General features: G+C 40.8%; 1 non-coding gene across 1 annotated transcript; it reads left to right on the plus strand.

The window, feature by feature from the left end:
- Positions 1-4,482: 4,482 nt before the first annotated feature.
- On the plus strand, positions 4,483-4,589 carry LOC121231642 (small nucleolar RNA R71). The gene has a single exon (XR_005929698.1). It is a non-coding gene; the product is annotated as a small nucleolar RNA R71 (small nucleolar RNA).
- The last annotated feature ends 2,969 nt before the right edge of the window (positions 4,590-7,558 follow it).

Genomic DNA, 7,558 nt, shown 5'->3' on the forward strand with positions numbered 1-7,558 from the left:
ATAAGAGGGAAAGAGGTGAAACTCCCTGTTATATGGATACGTAGCTTGATTCTGAGGCTGGAGTGGTTGGGAAAAGTGGTAGATGCCACTGTTCTTTGCTAGATGAAAAAATTGGGTAATTGAATATGGCACTCGTGAGGTATTGTTCCCTATTTGTTTCCTCATTTCGTAAAATATTCCTTGCAGCTTTGCTTGGAAGTCTGTAGAATCATGAAGAGCTTATTAAGAGGAGGTGTGGAAAAGAGCGTAGTGGGATTACTTATTAGAATACCAAAAAAAATGAAGAAAGTATAATTTACTAATATATATATGTCTTTCAAAATAGAATAAAAATTGAAATGAAAAAAATAAAAATAAAAAGATAGGAGGATTCAATGATCCTCGTCAGTGGGGCCCTCATGTGGCGGCACTGGAGCGGCAATGTGAAAGTGCTGGCATAGCTGCTGTATCATGGCTTGCATGTTGTCCATCTGTCTATCACGTCGCCGATCTTGCTCGTGAATCATCTCGAACTATGTAGTGCAATACTGCTCGAAGTGAGTGAGTTGGTCAAAAATGTGTGCCAATGAATCAGCCACATGAACTGGTCGCTCCCTATTTGGCATGGTAGAGGGCTCCTCGTGCTGTGGGGGGACATCATCAGGAGTGTCCTCAAGATCCTCCTCATCAATGGCATGAGTGAGATTGTACTGAGGAGGATCAGTCCCCCGTTGGCGCTCGATCATCCTCATGTGTAACATAGTCGTGATGCCCTATGGGGACATCTAACCTATCAGTGTAAGCGCTGATGATTGAGCCACAGTGTTGAGGAGGCCGAAGTGTCTGGCGAGGCGTGTCACGTAGTGGCCGGTAGAGATTACTCCCTTCTGATGTCGCTCGGTCTGATGGTGAATGGCGAAAGAGATGAAGTAGGCCAAGTCAGTCACGTGTGCATTCGCCATGCACCATAAATGTAGGCGTCGTGGGTGTTGATGACGCCAGTGCTCTCTCTTCTCCCGGTCAAGGTGTGGTCCAATATGGCATGGAGATAGCGTAGGGAAGGGGTGAGAGCTGAGGCCTTCGAGTGGCTGGGGTCGTAGGTGGAAGAGAGTGGTGCCAAAGCTTTCCAGCACAAGAAGGGAGAAATGTGGATATTGCGTGGTAGTGCATTCATGTCCTCCTCCTCCATAAACTCATCGGTGTAAAGTCCCAGAATGACTCCAAAATCTGGGATACTCATCGCGCGAACTAGACCGCCTAATCGGAATTGAATGGTACCAGGGTCATCATTGTTCATCATCACCACCTGTAGATGAAAAGTAGAGCATAATTCTAAAGTTAGCTCTAAATAAGTGTGTTCGGTAATAGCGAAGAACCGTTCCCATGAGTCTATGGACAGGAGGGCATGGATGGCATCAGCTAGCTGGACTTGCTCCATGGCAGCCCAATCGATGCAACGACCTGTAGTGAGGGGTCGCGCGTTTAGTATCTGAAATAGCTCCTCCTGTGAAGCTTGTAGAAATTCAATGAACGGGTGCCAAACTTCGGTTGTAGCACGTACCGAGGAAGAACCCGATCCTCTACGTCTCTTTAAGGATCGGACCGCTGCCTTCTTGCCTCTCGATGATGACATAGCGTACCAAAAGCTGCTGTAGGGTGGTGCATGGGTGTGTTGGAGGTGAGCACGAGCGTGTGTCATGGGGGATACAACTGTGTGGAGGGAAAATGGATGGAAAAGAGATGGAAAAGTGAGGATTAATGTAGGGTGGATTTTAGGATGGTTTGGGGGTTGGGGGAAATGAGAATCTGGGGAATGGTGGCCAGAATAGGGATTAGGGAGTGGAGAAGGGGAGATTTCGGCTAGGGTTTTGAAAGGGGGAAGAAGATGAACAGTGGTTTGCTTATATGGGGGTGGGCCACACGGCCTAGAGCCATGCTCGTGTCCTCTGAAGGTGAGCCCGTGTTTTTTGAATTTTACGATTTAGCTCGTGCCCAGCTACTATCCCACACCCATGTGTCTTGGGAGTGTGAGGCACACGGCCATGTCGCACGGTCGTGCCTAGCTTTGTTCGCTTCTCCCACGCCCGTGTGTTAGGGTACCACGCCCATGTATTGTTGTCCACGGCTTAACGGCATGGGCGTGTCTCACGCCCGTGTCGAAGAAATAGAATCGAGCCTTGCACCTGGCACACTTGTGTTTTTCTAATCCCACACTCGTGTTCACCTATCAAGTTCACCCACGACCATGTTGCACGGCCATGGGGATTTATCGAATCCCATGTTTTGGGGAAATCATGTCCTGCTTCCACACGATCGTAGCGAACGGTCGTGTCTCTTCCCCTGTTTGGCCACGGCTTTAGGCAAGACAGTGTGCCTAGCCGTGTGTGTTGAAAAACTTTGCAATTCAAAGATAAAGTTATTGATTTAAAGTGTTAGAAATTAAAAATAAAGAAATCAAAATATGTTAGTTCTCGGGTTGCCTCCCAAGAAGTACTTATTTATAGTCTAAGCTCGACTTACCTCTCTAGTGAATGGTCAGGGTGGTTCGAGGAGTTTATACTCCTCATTCCTGGTATCAATCTCATCAAAATAAGGTTTTAATCGGGTGTTGTTTACCTTAAAAGTGCCGAACTTGGGATGACTCACCTCCACCGTACTGAATGGAAAAATACTGAGTACCGTAAGAGGGATTTCTTCATTCGGTGTGGTAGTGACAATGTGGGGATCTGCGGCATCTAATAAGACCTTATCACCAACCTTAAGTAAATTTGGGGAGGTATCGAACTCATTCTGGCGTAATTTTGGTTTATCGTGTGTTCTCGATTTATGTGCTCGCCATTCGTCTAGCTCCTCTATCCGTAGCCTTCGTTCTTCATGAATGTGTCCTCTATCATTTTTGAAACATGGCTCGTGAACTTCTTTGAAGCTCAATTTCTGCAAATTCATATTGTTAGTTTTAGTAGATTGGTGTGGACCATTACCTTCAATGTTTGATGTGATGCCAGAATTACGAGCTTGAAGGGTGATCGTTTCGTCTCCTACACGAAGTGTAAGCTCACTTGTGCCAACATCAATAATTGTTTTAGCAGTTGCTAAAAAGGACCTCCCTAAAATCAAAGGGGTGTTATTATCCTCCTCTATGTTTAGAACAACGAAATCAACGGGGAATATGAACTTATCTACTTTCATGAGAACATCTTCAATAATACCCCTAGGGAATCTTATAGTTTTATTTGCCAATTAAATGCTCATCCTAGTTTGTTTAGGTTTCCCGAGACCTAGTTGCTTAAACATTTTGTAAGGCATGACGTTAATACTAGCCCCTAAATTAGCTAATGCATGACTTATATCTAAACTACCAATTAAGCAAGGAATTGTAAAACTCCTTGGATCTTTCAATTTGTGGGATAGCTTATTCTGTACAATAGCTGAGTAGACTTTGTTTAGCTCCACATGCGTCGCTTTTTCCAACTTCTACTTATTTACTAAAAACTCTTTTAAAAATTTCATTGCATTTGGCATCTGCGACAAAGCTTCAATAAACGGTAAGTTAATATGTAATTTTTTCAAAAGATTGAGGAATTTACCGAATTGTTCTTCTAAGCAGTCTTTCCTTGTCACGTTAGGGTATGGGACACGAGGTTTATATTCTTCATTCACCGGTTTGTTTGTATTTTGATCTACCTTACCTTGACCCTTCCTTACCATAGTTTCTTGCATCGGTTCTGTTTCAGGCTCAACGACTCCTTCGTCATCTTGAATATTAATTACATTGAGTTGTTCCCTTGGGTTAGGTTCGGTATTACTTGGCAAACTACCTTGTGGTCGTTCGGAGATCATTTTGGAAAGTTGGCCTATCTGAGTTTCGAGCCCTTGGATCTACGCTTGTTGATTTTTAAGTACTGTCTCAGTGTTCTGAAAACGGGTTTCTGACATTGATATGAACTTTGAGAGCATCTCTTCAAGTTTTGACTTCTTTTCCTGTTGGTAGGGTGGTTGTTGGTAGCCCGGAAGATGTTGTGGCTTTTAATTCCCTTGACCACTCCAGGAGAAATTTGGGTGGTTCCTCCAACCTGTATTATAAGTATTACTGTATGGGTTATTTTGAGATCGAAAGTTGTTTTTACCCATATAGTTGACTTGTTCATTTTCAGTTGTAGGATTGAAGGATTGATATTCTGTATGCACACCTCTTCCACTTGAGTCACACCTCATTACTGGATGTACCTGCGTAGAACCAAGTAAACCATCAATCTTTTTATTAAGAAGTTCTACCTGATTTGACAGCATAGTAACTGAGTCGACGTTATAAACGCCGACTATTTTTGTTGGCTTAGTCCTCATGACTTGCCACTGATAGTTATTCAGTGACATTTCTTCAATGAATTCATCAGCCTCTTTAGTGTTTTGTTGTTGATGGTTCCGCCAGCAGCTGCGTCAACCATTTGCCGAGTCGAGGGATTCAAACCATTGTGGAATGTTTGTAATTGAAGCCAAAGCGGTAACCCATGGTGAGGGCACCTTCTTAGTAAGTCCTTATATCTCTCCCATGCATCGTAAAGTGTTTCTAAATCCATCTGCACAAAAGAAGAGATATCATTACGTAATTTAGCTGTTTTAGCCGGTGGAAAATAGTTTAGTAAAAATTTTTCGATCATTTGCTCCCAAGTAGTGATAGACCCTCGTGGTAACGAGTTTAATCACTATTTAGCTTTGTTTTTCAGTGAAAAAGGGAACAATCGAAGGTGAATAGCATCATCAGAAACGCCATTAATTTTGAAAGTGTCGCAAAACTCCAGAAAGTTTGCTAAGTGAGCGTTGGGATCTTCATCCTGCAAACCATCAAACTGAACAAACTGCTGTATTATTTGAATTGTGTTAGGTTTCAGTTCAAAAGTATTTGCACCTACAGCAGGTCTAACTATGCTAGATTTAGTTCCTGTTAAAGAAGGTTTAGCATAATCATACATAGTGCGTGGAGTAGGATTTTGATTAACCACAATTGCAGGAGGTAGTTGATTGCCTTGGTTTTCAGCCATCTCTTTGGTTGGGGGTTGAGTATCTTAAGCTGTGTATCTTAAGCTGCGCCTTATTTCTCTTTGGCTTCTATGAACTGCGCGATCGATTTCTTCGTTAAAAAGTAATGGTCCCGACGAGTTTCTTCTAGTCATAAACTATAAAACCTGCCAAGAGAAATAAAAAGTAAATGATTTAGTGATAAAAATAATAAAATTAAATTAAAATGCAAGAAAAATAAATGGCTAAAGTAATAAAAATTTAGCGTTCCTAATATTTTAGTTCCCCGGCTACGGTGCCAAAAACTTGATCACAAGGTTTCGTGATAGGTTTTAAATATTTATAATTACTCGTTCTTGAACTAAATATTATCGTGATGTAGGAAAGTGTACCTATCAGATAGTAGTATAGTTTTAGCAAGACCGGATTGTCGAACCCAAAGGAACTAAAAGTACTAGTAATGACTGTCTTTTTATTATCTAGCCTAAGAATAAAAAGGGGCTTTATTTGTTTTAATTAACTAATTATCTAAACTAAGAATGCACAGAGAAAAGAATTGGGGAACTGCTTCTGGGAAAATCAATTGACTTGAGACAATACCTAAGGAAAAATCCACCTAGACTTTACTTGTTATTCTGGCTCCGAATCGGACGATTTATTCATTCAACTTGTTCCGTAGAGATCCCTAAGTTATGTTATTATCCCTATTCAATACTAATAATGTCTAATCCCTATATTGAATAACCGAGACTTTTCCCTAATTAACACTCTAGGGTTGCATTAACTCGATCTATGGATTCCCTTACTAGGTTTCACCCTAATCCGGTAAAATCATGTCATCCTATTTCTAGGCGCGCAATCACTCCGCTTAATTATGACAAAAGTACTCTTAGACAGGGTCTATTCCTCCTCTGAATAAGAGCATATCTTGAATCAGTATCCTGGGATATCAAAACAAGAATTTAGAACACATAATTAAGAACAAGTTAAATATTTATCATATGATTTAGAAAATAATAACAAGATTCGTCTTAGGTTTCATTCCCTTTAGGTATTTAGGGGTTTTAGTTCATAACTAAATAAGAGTACATCTCAAAAGTATGAAAATAACAAAACATAAAGAAAACTCTAGAACCCCTGAAGGAATTCTGAGAGAGATCTTTAGTCTTGGAGTAGCTCCGGCTTTCGGGATGGATCGTCTGACTTCCTTCAAGTAATTCTTGGCGTGTGGTTTTGTACTCCAGAAAAGTTATGGAGGAAGGCCCCCTTTCTAAGTCATACTTAGGGTGTTTATATAGGCTTTGGATTGGATTTCTTCCTCCCTAAGTATCCTTTTCCGTGTAAAATACAGCTTCTTGAAAAGGGGACACGCTTATGTGCCACGGCTGTGTGACGTGATTGCCAGGTCGTGTTTGTCCGTTAAATTGCACACGGTTGTGTGGGTCAATGGCCAGGCCGTGTGAATCGTGTAAGCATTGGTCGACACCCTAGAAAGACACGGGCATGTGATCTGCCCATGTGGCAAGGCTTAGGCCGTGTCATCTTCTCGATTTGGTCTATTTTGTCCCTTTTTTGCTCGTTTTTGGCTCCTTTTAACTCTTGGTGCTCTCCTAAGTACAAAACATGAAATAACTGGGTTAAGAGCACCAAAATCCACAAATCTAGTAATAATTTGGTGTTTATCAAAGGTGCCCCACAGTTTTTCCCTATGATTATACCCTCAGCCTTTTATATGATATTTATAAGACAACATCTCTGAGTATCCAAAAATTTTGAGCTCGTGCCCATATAACGACTATCAACTGACTCCCTTGTTATACTCTGATCCATGACCTCATAATGACCATTGATCGAGGCCTCTACATAGACTTTCACTCGTGACTGTATAAAGCAAAAAACACACCAAAACCTGACTTCCATAAGATAGGTTTCCAAGGAAATGATCCTATCTCGGCAAGATATATGAAATGTGTGTGTCTCAAAGTGATATCACATCACCGACGACTCAAGAATACCTTAAATAGAAAATGTTATTAGTAAAGAATTTTTTTAACACGGTAGAATTTTTGGTCATTTTGGTGTTGGTTATAAATGGCATGTACTATGAGCCCTTTTCAGTTAATTTGTTCATGTTAATAATATTTGAAATTTGGTTTGGGAAATCTTTGTAGTTATGTAAACATGTTTGGTAACTTTGGCTTAAGGTTGTGATTGTAAATGCTTTTGGTCATTTGGTTTATGTCTTATGAAGATAATTTGAAATGTGGTAAAATGTATATGATGAATGAATGATTTGGGTATGTTAAGTACATATTTAAGGTATTAACTTTTGATTGTAGAGTGTGTGGTTGTTGGATTTTTAAATTATGGTACCAATGAGGGTACGTTGGTTAGGCACTTAGATTGAATACTTTGGTATGTTTTAGGCTTGTTAGAATGTCTTTTGAAGGTATGTGAATGGTTGAAATTGGTGTGGCTTGACACCTAAGGAACGAACATTGTTTTAGCTTGATTTGGAAGTCATTTTATGTGCACACAGCTTGGGACACAGGTTTTCACACAG

Source organism: Gossypium hirsutum, chromosome A06 (genome assembly GCF_007990345.1).
Source record: "Gossypium hirsutum isolate 1008001.06 chromosome A06, Gossypium_hirsutum_v2.1, whole genome shotgun sequence".
In the NCBI taxonomy this organism is placed as follows: domain Eukaryota; kingdom Viridiplantae; phylum Streptophyta; class Magnoliopsida; order Malvales; family Malvaceae; genus Gossypium; species Gossypium hirsutum.